This window comes from Columba livia, chromosome 8, assembly GCF_036013475.1.
Source record: "Columba livia isolate bColLiv1 breed racing homer chromosome 8, bColLiv1.pat.W.v2, whole genome shotgun sequence".
In the NCBI taxonomy this organism is placed as follows: domain Eukaryota; kingdom Metazoa; phylum Chordata; class Aves; order Columbiformes; family Columbidae; genus Columba; species Columba livia.
Window position 1 is genome coordinate 11226875 of NC_088609.1, and position 10654 is coordinate 11237528.

Consider the following 10654-nt stretch of genomic DNA (forward strand, 5'->3'; position numbering starts at 1 on the left):
AACTATATTTTGTGTGCTACCGTTGCAAACAAATGTAGCAAATATTGTAAGGTTTTTCTTAATAGCCATATTTCCAACGGCATACATCACTGTTGGCATTTTTATATGTACAAAGGCTCCTCCTGGAGGTCAGTTGTGTTGTTAGATGCCCCGCTCCACAGCTTAGCATACCCAGGTGGATTTTTGCAGACCAGCCTGGCTTCCTGCATATGTCAGAAAATGCACTCGAAAACCAAACCATCAAAAATATAATATCAATAAAACCAAACACATATGGTGCGTTATAAGAAACTCTTGCTGGAAAGCCCCTTCCTAAATGTTTGATAATCAAGTGCAAGTGGGTGTATCTGTTTGGTTGTGTCTATAGAGGAAGAAAAACACCAAGATGACTTCATATTTTCACTTCGTCTTGAAAAAATAAATGGAAAGATCTGCTAAAGGAGGCGTGCTCACCCCTGCACAACCTGCAAGGCCTCCTCTGAAAGCGGATAACACTTTCCAAGGATTGTCTAAAATGGTACCCCCGGCAAAATGATGTGCAGAAAGTGGACAAGGCCTCTTGAGCCAGGAATTACCACAGCATGAGCAGCCTCCTCCGGGTACCTGCTCTGCATTGTGTGCCATAATTGTGTGAGAGAAGGACCTATTTTTCAGCAAGTGGCTATCGGATACTTCCTGCGCTGCATATCAACAACCAGATCTTGACCCAGAAATGTCAGTCCCCGCTCAGAGCAGACAAGGCAGCATAATTAGAGATGCTCTGGCAACGTATTTTAGCACTGACGGTGACAATGTTTAAATTTTTAATCAGGCATGTAACATAAAAAGCACATAACATGAAATGTGAAAAGAAAATTGGCAAATACCGACGTGCTGTTTGACACTTTATTTCACTGAAGGAAGTGAACATCAATAAACATAATTTATCATAAATGACAGAGAGGAAGGTGTGTTTCTAATAAAAACCTTAGGCTTGCAAGGGGTGAATCTCATAAAAGCACCCTTATAGTACTGTAAAAGACACACTGGTCCAGATCACCAGAGGAAAGATGGAGACCTTGCTTGTGAAGCTGGATTGTGCACCCAGATGTGTTCCCTCACAACAGCTGGCGGGAAGCTGGGGGGGAGGCGGGGCAGAGAGCTCCCCACAAAATGTAAGGACCTTCCTCCTTTACCTGCCATGTCCAGATGTGCCACAGCTCTGAGCCCTGCAGTGGATGTCACAAATGTACCTCCATGTGTCACACAGCAAACATTCTCTCAGGTCTGGGGCTCAGCCTTTCAGGAACCAAATCTCCTGTGGCATGTTTTGCTCTGTGCTGGCAAACACTGAGCTCAGTAATCAGGTATTTCCATCTGGAATATTAGAGACAAACCTAAGAGATGGGGTAGGGTGCAGCTGAGTCTCATGTACCCATCCAATGTGCAAATAGGGAGCTGTTGTGTGACCCTCTCACACCAAATCTCTTATCGTATCTTCCTGGTTTTGCAAAACCTTTCAGCATCAATGTCTCTGTAAACTGTTTGGCATTTTCTCCTGCCCAAACCCTGTCCCTCTTACTAGATTATTTGATGTAGGCTTTGCTGAGTGAGGCCCCATGGTTCTCTGAGCCTGGAGAAGCACTGAGCTTGCTTTACAGGGCTAGATGAAAGCACCCAAAATTACTTGAGTGTAGTGCTAAGGTACCAATCCAAGTATGGTCAAGTTAGGAAAGTCCTGATTTAGGGCTATTCTTGTCACTTTGCCTCTGTCATATGCCTGAATAGAGAGTCTCCAACTGCATGATTCCATTTTCTGCAACAAAAGAAGTACAAACTTAGAGACAACAACCCATTTGTGCAGTGGGTACTGTGGCAAGCAGTGTGTGGTTGCTTCTGAAGCCCCTATGAACATGTGTGCATGCTTTGCTTGCTTCCCAGCATCTGGAGCTCTGCCCTCTCTAGTTGTAGTTCTCCCTTTCCTCCCACTTCAAAATCCTTTCATCTTCCAGTCCTAGTACCTGATCTGCCTCCCTGTTCCACATGCCTGTGTTTGCCTCCTCATTGCCAGGTCTGACTCTTCTCTGCACCAGGGTTATGTTTTGCTGGTCTGTGCTGTTGGAATGTGGTGGGGGAAGAGCTGCAAGCGCAGTGGGGACAGTGACCTGGAGCAGGAGGGAGCTCAACAAGTCCTGCTCGAGCATCAAAGCTGTGGGCTGCTCTTCTCTTGCTTGCTTTGATGGGATCATAGTTGCCTGGTTGATGTGAGCTGTGAGAAGCAGCAAGGCCTTATGTGCAGAAGACAGAGTCTTTGGAGAATGTAGCTGAAAAACTCTAAAACCTCTAGTGAGTTTAGTGAGTTTTTTAAATTATTATTTATTTTTTTAATCTTGACCAAATCCAGACAGTTTTTGTGGGAAGAGTCAAGAGTTCATTCCCAAAAGCAATGGAAGCCTTGAAGCCAAACTTTAAGCACAAATCACACTGAAGTGAGATGAGAGCACCAATGAGATGGTCATGAGATTCCTTTTAACGTGGGCAAAATGAAATCTTTTGCCTTGTCCTTGTTTCAAGTAAGATGTGAATCCTCTTTTTTTTTTTTCTTCTTTTTTCTTCTGAAATCCAGCTTGAGGCAGACAGTCATCATGGGATGTTTCATCTGAAATGGGTGAAGGCTGGGCAAAGATACGGGCAACTGAGGGCAGATTTATACAATGGGAAGTGTCAGACAAGTTTAACTGTAGGCACTGATCTGCCCCAATTTCCATGGTATTCATAATAACACTTTTCATGGCAGCTTGCCTGGGTTAACTCCTGGATGATCACAAGCCTGCATGTCGCTAATAATAGCATCACTGGGTAAAATATCTCCATTTTTACCAAGTTCCATATTCCAATTTTGCGTCTCTGTTTTATCCTGCTTTTTCTCTTTTGTTTTCCATTCCCGTCATGCTGTTACACTAATATTTTCCATCTTGGTTCCAAGGGCTGCCATCATCAGCTCCTGCACCACGTGAACATTTGTGTCTCTCCATCAGATTTGTGAGGAGGTTGTGGTGGCATGGCCAGCTCTCATGGCAGTGTTTCCAGATAGCAGATGGTGACAGCTCAGCGCTCTCACCCGAGGCAGCTGGGGTGAGTTCCCTCTCTTGGAGATGTGCACTGTGGCTGAGGCATGTGCTCAGACCTGGGCATGGCTAGAACTGGTCAAAAAGCCTGGGAAATTTGGGCAAAGAGGTTAGAATTTATTATTTATTCCGCCCCCCCCTCCCCCCGAGAAGTAGTTTTGCAGTTATTTGAAATAGAGGCAAGGGATAAAATGCTCTGTTGTCAGCCCTCACTACCTACCAGGAGTAGCTTTTCTATTACCTAGAGGCATTACTGCACAATACCCAAATTAAGTTCCATCACACAGTGCTTGGTAGTTACGACGAGGAGTAAATTTGTGTCACGGGAAGAAATAAGAGAGTTTGCGACCAGAGTTGACTGTTAGTCCTCCGTTAGGCTCCATGGACTTGGTCAAGCACAAGACAGTTTCTACTGCACTGAAATCACAGCTGGAAGCCAGTATTTAATATTTATCCCAGCTCTCTACCAACTTCTGGCACACCTCTTCAGACCAGATCCTTACATTTGATTCCATGGAGATTTAGATACTAAAGAATTTGGGTCTTAACCTCCACTGTAGTTTCCCATCTGAACAGAAGTAATATTTCTCTGCCATACGGGAGACTTGGGGTGAGTAATTATTTTGTAGACTACTTTGGAAAGGATGCGCTCCACACTGCTGACATTAAGTTTTGGAGTCTAAGATGGAGCTTAGAAGTGCTGTAGAAGTGCTTTCGTCCTGTGCAGTCCTTGCTGCTCTTGAAATCCAAGGAATATTTAGTGGGTTTGACAGGAAAAACTCTCAGCAACATGAAGAAATCCTTCCACACAGCAAGAATTTGGGGAAATAATGGAGAACTACCAGTACACAGCCTGTCTTCTTGTTGCCAAGTGTGTTTCCAGCCCCCATAAAAGCCCTATTTACTTATCTTGTCAGATGACTTTGTGTGTTGCAGATGGTTGGAGCATGCCAGGGTAACTGAGTCGACTCACAGACAGGACTGTTCAGGCAGCAGATGTGTAAGCAGAGGTCAGGGTTCGTATGGACAAAGAACAGGGTCTGGTGAGTGGCTGAGAAATGCAGAACAACAAATAAATGTAATGTGGGACAAACCTTAGTTATTTGGTCATAAAGCTCACACCTTCCTCTCCCCCAGTCATTCACGTCGATGCAAGTTAAGTTGTTACTTGCATAGTTTCCTCAACGGGAATGAACTTTTAAATAGACTCCATCAAGTCCCAATTTACTATTTTAGAAATGTGAGGTATGTCCTGGCCTGATCACTCTATCCTCTGAACGTGTATTGACAACATTTCTTACTAAATAAAACATCCCTCTCTCTGTACATACGTCTGCATGTATATGTGTTTGTGTGCACACACATGCGTGTACGTGTGGGCATTCAAAATTCTATTAATTTGAGGTGCACTGTGCAGAAATGTAAAGAAACAAACGCATAACATTTCATATAATGCAAAGAAGCCTTAGGCAACCCATACAGAACTGCCTTTTAAAAACATTATCCACTGCAGCATGCATCCACTCTGGCCATGCCATTTCAGCTGGTTTCTGTTCTTTTCCCTGTTCCTGCTGAGAAAGCATTATGCATTGAGGCACTGAATTTAAAATTTTGATTTTTGTTGTTTTCAATGGAAATCATGACCTGGCTCACTTTGAGGCATTCAAAATGAAGGTTGGGTTTTTTTTTTCCCCTTTTCTTGTTTTTATATAATTTTCGATAATTTCCTCTTGCCTTGTGCTATTTTAAGATGTTTAACTAAGTAGCTCCAGAAGAACCATTCACAAATAGCGTTGATCTGTGTTTTGAAAGTTTAACATACACTATCCAATGCACATTTACATACACCACCGAAATCCGGCATTTGGGAAATTAAAACAACAAAACTTGATTGCATATCATGATTTCATATTTTGCAGATGTTAATATTTAATCACATGCAGAGCCATTTAGCTTAAGTGCATTAATGTAACTCATTTAAAAGAGGCCAGTAATTGCCCTATTAACTCCCAGCCTGGATGTTATCCATGCTGCCCTGCTGGTAAGGCCAGAGGGAGAGTCTCCTATTGGCACCCACAGAGATTGCTCTGATCTGTTGAAAATCCTGTTAAAATCTAATTACTTAGGAGAATAGGCCGGGGAATATCTAATGAGCTTCAGGAAACCCACCGAAAGAAATTCTCTTTTAATACAGACTGAAACATCTTCTGTGTTTCAATTACAGTGATACCACACGAACATAATTACACTTGTATAGAATGTGACTCTTCTTTGTTATTTTAATTATGCATCACTAGATTTCTCTTAGTCATGGAAAAAAATAATTTGATTCCCCATAAAGGTTAAATGTTGGTGAAAAGCTTAGTGTTAAAATGAATGTAATCTTTGTTTATGATAATTTCTTCTTTGTTTTGTGAGAAAATGTTAGTAAAACCAGGTCACCGAGGGAAGTTCACCAACCAAACACATGGTGGGGAAGCCTGGGGAAGGTGGAAATGTTGTTGTACCTACATGGAAGATTTTTGAGGAGGTCACTCGCTTCTTTGCCTGCATGAAATCTGGACTTACTTTTGTTATGGTAATTTAAGATGTTGACATTAAGCTAACAATAAAATCGCATAAAAGCAGCAGCAGCAAAACAGGCTCCTCTTTCCAACAGGGTGGACTATTTGCAATTTCTCCCACTTGCAGTCTCTTAATTTTGTTCCTTTGAAAACTCCCCTGCTAACATGAACAATATTATCACCGATGGCTCTGTACGGTGATACACATTATTTCTGCCTCAGCACACGGTTAGATGGGTCCCACAACAGGGAAGGTGAAGAAGCCAGTGGCAAAGAAGGTGCTGGATGTCCCTGTCCCTGTTCCCTGTCCCTGATCCTCAGCTCCTGCCCCAGGCCCCCCATGCTGCTGTGAGAGGCAGCAGGCAGGCGGCAAAGCACACAGCCAATCCCAGGCTGCCATCTGTCTTCACCTGACCAATCCCATGTGAGGAGCTGTGTCCCTGACCAATCAGGTGCTTCCACACCGCCTGGCCGTCCTGAGGTGCTGGGGTGGGGCAGGAGCCATGTTGGGTGCAGGGTTTGGCATTGGAAGAGCTGGCTGCGTGTGGGTTGGTTTGGCCACCCTGTTTCGGACAGTGTCAAAGGAAGTGCAAATCAAGCCTGGCTGTGCAAGTGGGTTCATACAGTGACTGGTAGAGGCGTCCCTGAGGTATCTGACTACTCCGACCTGCAGCCTTTAAATAAGAGGGCATCTGACTGTGGGGTGGCTATAGAGAGTGAGACATAAAGGTGTGAGGGGGGATTCCCCCTCCTCAGAAGTGATACAAACTGTTACAAAGGTCCACTGTCCACCACTTCAAACTCCTGCCCAGGGCTTTGTGCTGTGACAAAGCTGTTGCAGTTGGGCTGGTGGAGGCTCAGGACTCTGGAACAACTTTAAAAAAGTTCGGAAGAGGCAGCTGTGAGTGGTAGTTACCTTTGGAGTTACTCTGACTTCATAGGAAGCTGGTCTAATGTTTGTACAAGGAAGGATCCCAGTAACAAGGTTAACTCTGTTTTCCTTTTTTCAGGTGGTGCGCAACCTCAAATCTGTGCTGGTGTTTTTGCTTCAGTGCTTATCCTCATGTCTTCCTTTCAAGGCATCTTGATTTCCAAAATGTTTGAATGGCAGACCAAGGAAAGCTGACAACACAGGTAGTGTACACAATACATTTCTATCTATCACTCTATATTTTAATTGCCTTAGTTTTCTATTTTTTATCTCTGAATGCATTTTGCAAGCATGACTCCCTTGTTCTGAAAATAGTCTAATACTGCAAGGCAACTACAGAAATGTGGACCGATGAAAAACATTAGCAAACTCCATTCTGGATTAATCCAGTAGAAATCCCAATGAAGACATTGTAGCCATATTTTCTTAAAATGTTGGGGACTGAATATGAAGGGTCAGAGAATAAGTTGTAGAGCCACAGGTTTGTCATAGTTGACCTCTTTAAAATTATTTTCTTAGAAGTTTAAGTGATAAATCTTTGTCCAAGACTTTGTAAACATATTTACTATGTTCATTCCAGTTATCAAATTCAGATGAGTGGGATTGCACCCATTATATTTGGTATTACTGGAAGTGAGGAAAAAAATGTGCTCCCACAAGCTGAACTCCCACTCATCTGCCTAGAACTGGAAGGCCAAGTGCCTTGGAAGTCCCATATAAAATCTATCTGTAATATTCCTCAGTGCGTTGTTCAAGTTTTTTATATGTATCTTTAAGACGCACATTTGGCAGGAAGAAGGAAACAAACTTGGGGAAAATACTAAGATTTAGCTGAACTGTGAACTTTATATCAGGAATTGATCCAAACTTTGATTTTGCCCTTTGTAAACCACAAAGCTGGATCTAGATTCAGAGCGAATAATTCTCAAATTCTGAGGCTCAGTTTGGTGTGGGATTACTGAATGGTCAAAAATCTAACCCCGGCTGTCAGGTAAGAAAGCTCTTGGAGGGGATATGGGCACAGCTTGAGCAAGCACGAGAGCTAAAGAACCAGAAGGAGCTCCAAGGCACTGCAGTCTCCTTCACTGAGTGATTATTACTAAAACTTCTGCAGTCCCTTTTCTGAATCTCATCCTTAAAAGATGTCACATAAAAATGGGGTATTCTACCTACAGAATGAGCAAAGGAGTTTGGAGAGCATTGAGACTTAGGGGAAGATGAAACTCAGTGACAGGACGAAAAAAAAGAAGGGTCAAAAGTGGAAAAGAGGGAGGAAAATGGCTACTGTGAAAGACAGTTAAAACCACTTGAAATGTTCCCACCCCCACCCAGCATCCCGGCTCCAGCTCTGTGTCAAATCGTTTCTTTGGAGAAAGAGCCAGCCAGAGTACATTCCTCCTCAAGCCTGAGTGAGTGCATTATAAAAATGGAGAGTAGCATGTAAATCATTCATGGGGACGGGGAAATAAATAACCCTTTATGCCCATATAAATACTGATCAGATGTTCATAAGGAGAATTTACATGGAGTTTTATTCAGTACTGTCAGCCATTCCTCTGTCTTCCATCATTCGTGCCGTGAAGACAATTCAAAATATGGCGGTGGAGAGAGCAGCCTCTCCACCGATTGATCCACAGCACATCATGTAAAAAGCTCTGAACTTGCCCTCAGTACTGCTGTTATTTTTATTATGGCTCTGAGCCGAGTGAGATCATTCTTCCTGGTTTGCCTCCTAAGAAATAATGGGAAGCAGTATGTTTAGTCAGTGGATTGATTCAGTGATCTATTAGTCTAATCCCGACTCTGCCAATCATCTACTAGGCAAATCACGTCACTTCTTTGTGCCTCTGTTTCCTCTCTGACCTTCTGTCTGTCTTGTTTATTTGGACTGTAAGTTATTGAGGGCAAGGGCTACCTCTTGCTGTTTGTATGTATGTACCACGTCTAGCACACTGGGACCTCTGCGACGGCTTCATCTCTAAGTAGTGCTGCGTGTAAATAATAAGATTCAGCTTCTCCTCTAGGAAGTCACAAAAGGATGGTTGTATAAACTGGTGGCAAGCTAGAAAGAAATGAGGAGGAGCCTCTAAAGTGTGCTGTTTTCCTAGGTCCTGAACAAGCACAGAGCAGGAAGATGTTCCCTGCCCCACAGCTCACTGCGTAAGGTCACTTTGGCCACCACAAGCTGCCCTGAGCTCTCGACTCCTGGATTCACAACTTAGGGACATTTTCTGAGCGTCAGGGACTGAGCCGTATGCAATCATGAGGCAGATCCATGCCGTGTGGCAAATGGAAACTAAGGGGACTTGACCCAAATTAGCTAAATTATGCAATGTTATACTGCTTCTACTGTGAGCAAGGAATACAGCTGAGGAGCTCCTGCAGGTCAGGTGGAAAGCTGTGGTAACCCAGCCTTGGGTTGTTCAGCTGAGACCTCAGGTGGCGGCTATTCTATCTAGAAGGATTTAGGTTGAAATTTCTTTTGTTTTGAGGGAACTCCATGTAATGGTAAGATTCATACCTGTTTGCAGGGCTCTACCAGGAATGTTTTTCATTGGTGACAATACTGTCTCTTCCCAAGGATTCTTTTAGCCATCATTTTGGTTTTGAGGCCCCTCTTTTAGGGGCGGGAGTGGAACCTGCTTTAGGTAAGTTTTGGTTGTACTTGGCATTCCCTCAGTAGACTGTTCCTCATGGATACTGTTGAAAACTTGGTTATTGTTTTACGTATGGCTTTTTTGATAGTCCTAATGCCTTTTCATACATTTTAGATATTGGATTTTGGAAATCTTTTAAAGTGTCTCTGTTCTGTTCTGGTGGAAATCAGGCATGGAGACTGGGCTGCAAGTTCCTCAGTGGAACCTAGGATTTTATTTACTACTCTGCTCATATCTGGTTGATTCCTCTTTAGTCCCTGGAAAAAGCAGTCTAAAATATGAAAAGAAAGAGGATGATCCTGCATTGTGCTCCCTAGCTTTTAATATGAAATTCAGTATGTTGCTTTGTTTATGTACTTAGCACCATCTTTCAGAGACTCCTTTTAATTCCCACTTAAAAGTTAAAATTAGTTTTGTTTTTTGAATCATCCAGTTCAATCACCAGTTACTGGTGATTCTCAAAACAAAATTTTTCCCTTTGTTAAAAACAAAATAAGAAAACTGAAATGCTAGATTTTATATGATATTTTCCTAATGGGATGATGCATTGAAAATGGAGCTAGAGATATCCAGAGGTAAAGGAAATAGCTACTTAGTTCCAGGCTGATAGACTCCTTTCTCTGGGGGGTGGTAGAAATGTTTTGTAACACACAGAGAATGGTGAGCTGTGTTTACCCTATCCCAAATAGCATTATCCTGAAAATATAGTGTAGAAGTTTAAACAAAAATGAATGTTTTAGGCAGATTCTGTGCATCCCTGTTGTTGGCCATTTGAAAAGGACTCAAAAAACCCCAACCTAGGATGTATCCAGTTTCACAATTCAAGAAAACGTCCTCAGAAATGCTCCCTAATGGTGTAAACAGCAACAACTTTTGTAGTTACTTATAGAGACCACAACATCCACAATTCTGCATTATGCCATAGCCCTTTATACCAGATCCCCTCACTGCTGAGGTGCACTGCCCCATGTGTGATGGCGAGCTTCCAAAATCATAGGGTATATTAGAGAGCAATAATTTGGGTAATGTTATAAACCTGATGAATGGGAATTTAAGGAAGCAGATTCTGATCGTTTTAATGGGAGTAGCATGCATAAATCCCTGTGCATCAAGAAGATCAAACTAAACTTGCCAGTTTTAGTTATAATTTACATCACTTTTTTTATTTGTTATACATTGTACTTAGTAAGGAAGCCCTGGTACAGGTACTTCAGTTTATTAATTCACTTGAATTTTCTAGTGTTACACTTATGCTAGATGACAGTCTGGCCCATCACATTTTCAACTGTCAAAGAATGACAATAGTTGAAAACTAACACTTATATACTACATGTACTGTAAAGCAGACATACTGTGAAATACTTGGAAAGAAATTATTCAAAAGTTAAAGCAAAT

General features: G+C 42.4%; 1 long non-coding RNA gene across 1 annotated transcript; it reads left to right on the top strand.

Moving 5' to 3' along the window:
* The first annotated feature begins 1253 nt into the window (after window positions 1-1253).
* Window positions 1254-5985, top strand: LOC110363416 (uncharacterized). Its single transcript, XR_002421492.2, has 4 exons — window positions 1254-1346; window positions 2966-3114; window positions 4044-4150; window positions 5526-5985. It is a non-coding gene; the product is annotated as an uncharacterized LOC110363416 (long non-coding RNA).
* Window positions 5986-10654: the final 4669 nt, after the last annotated feature.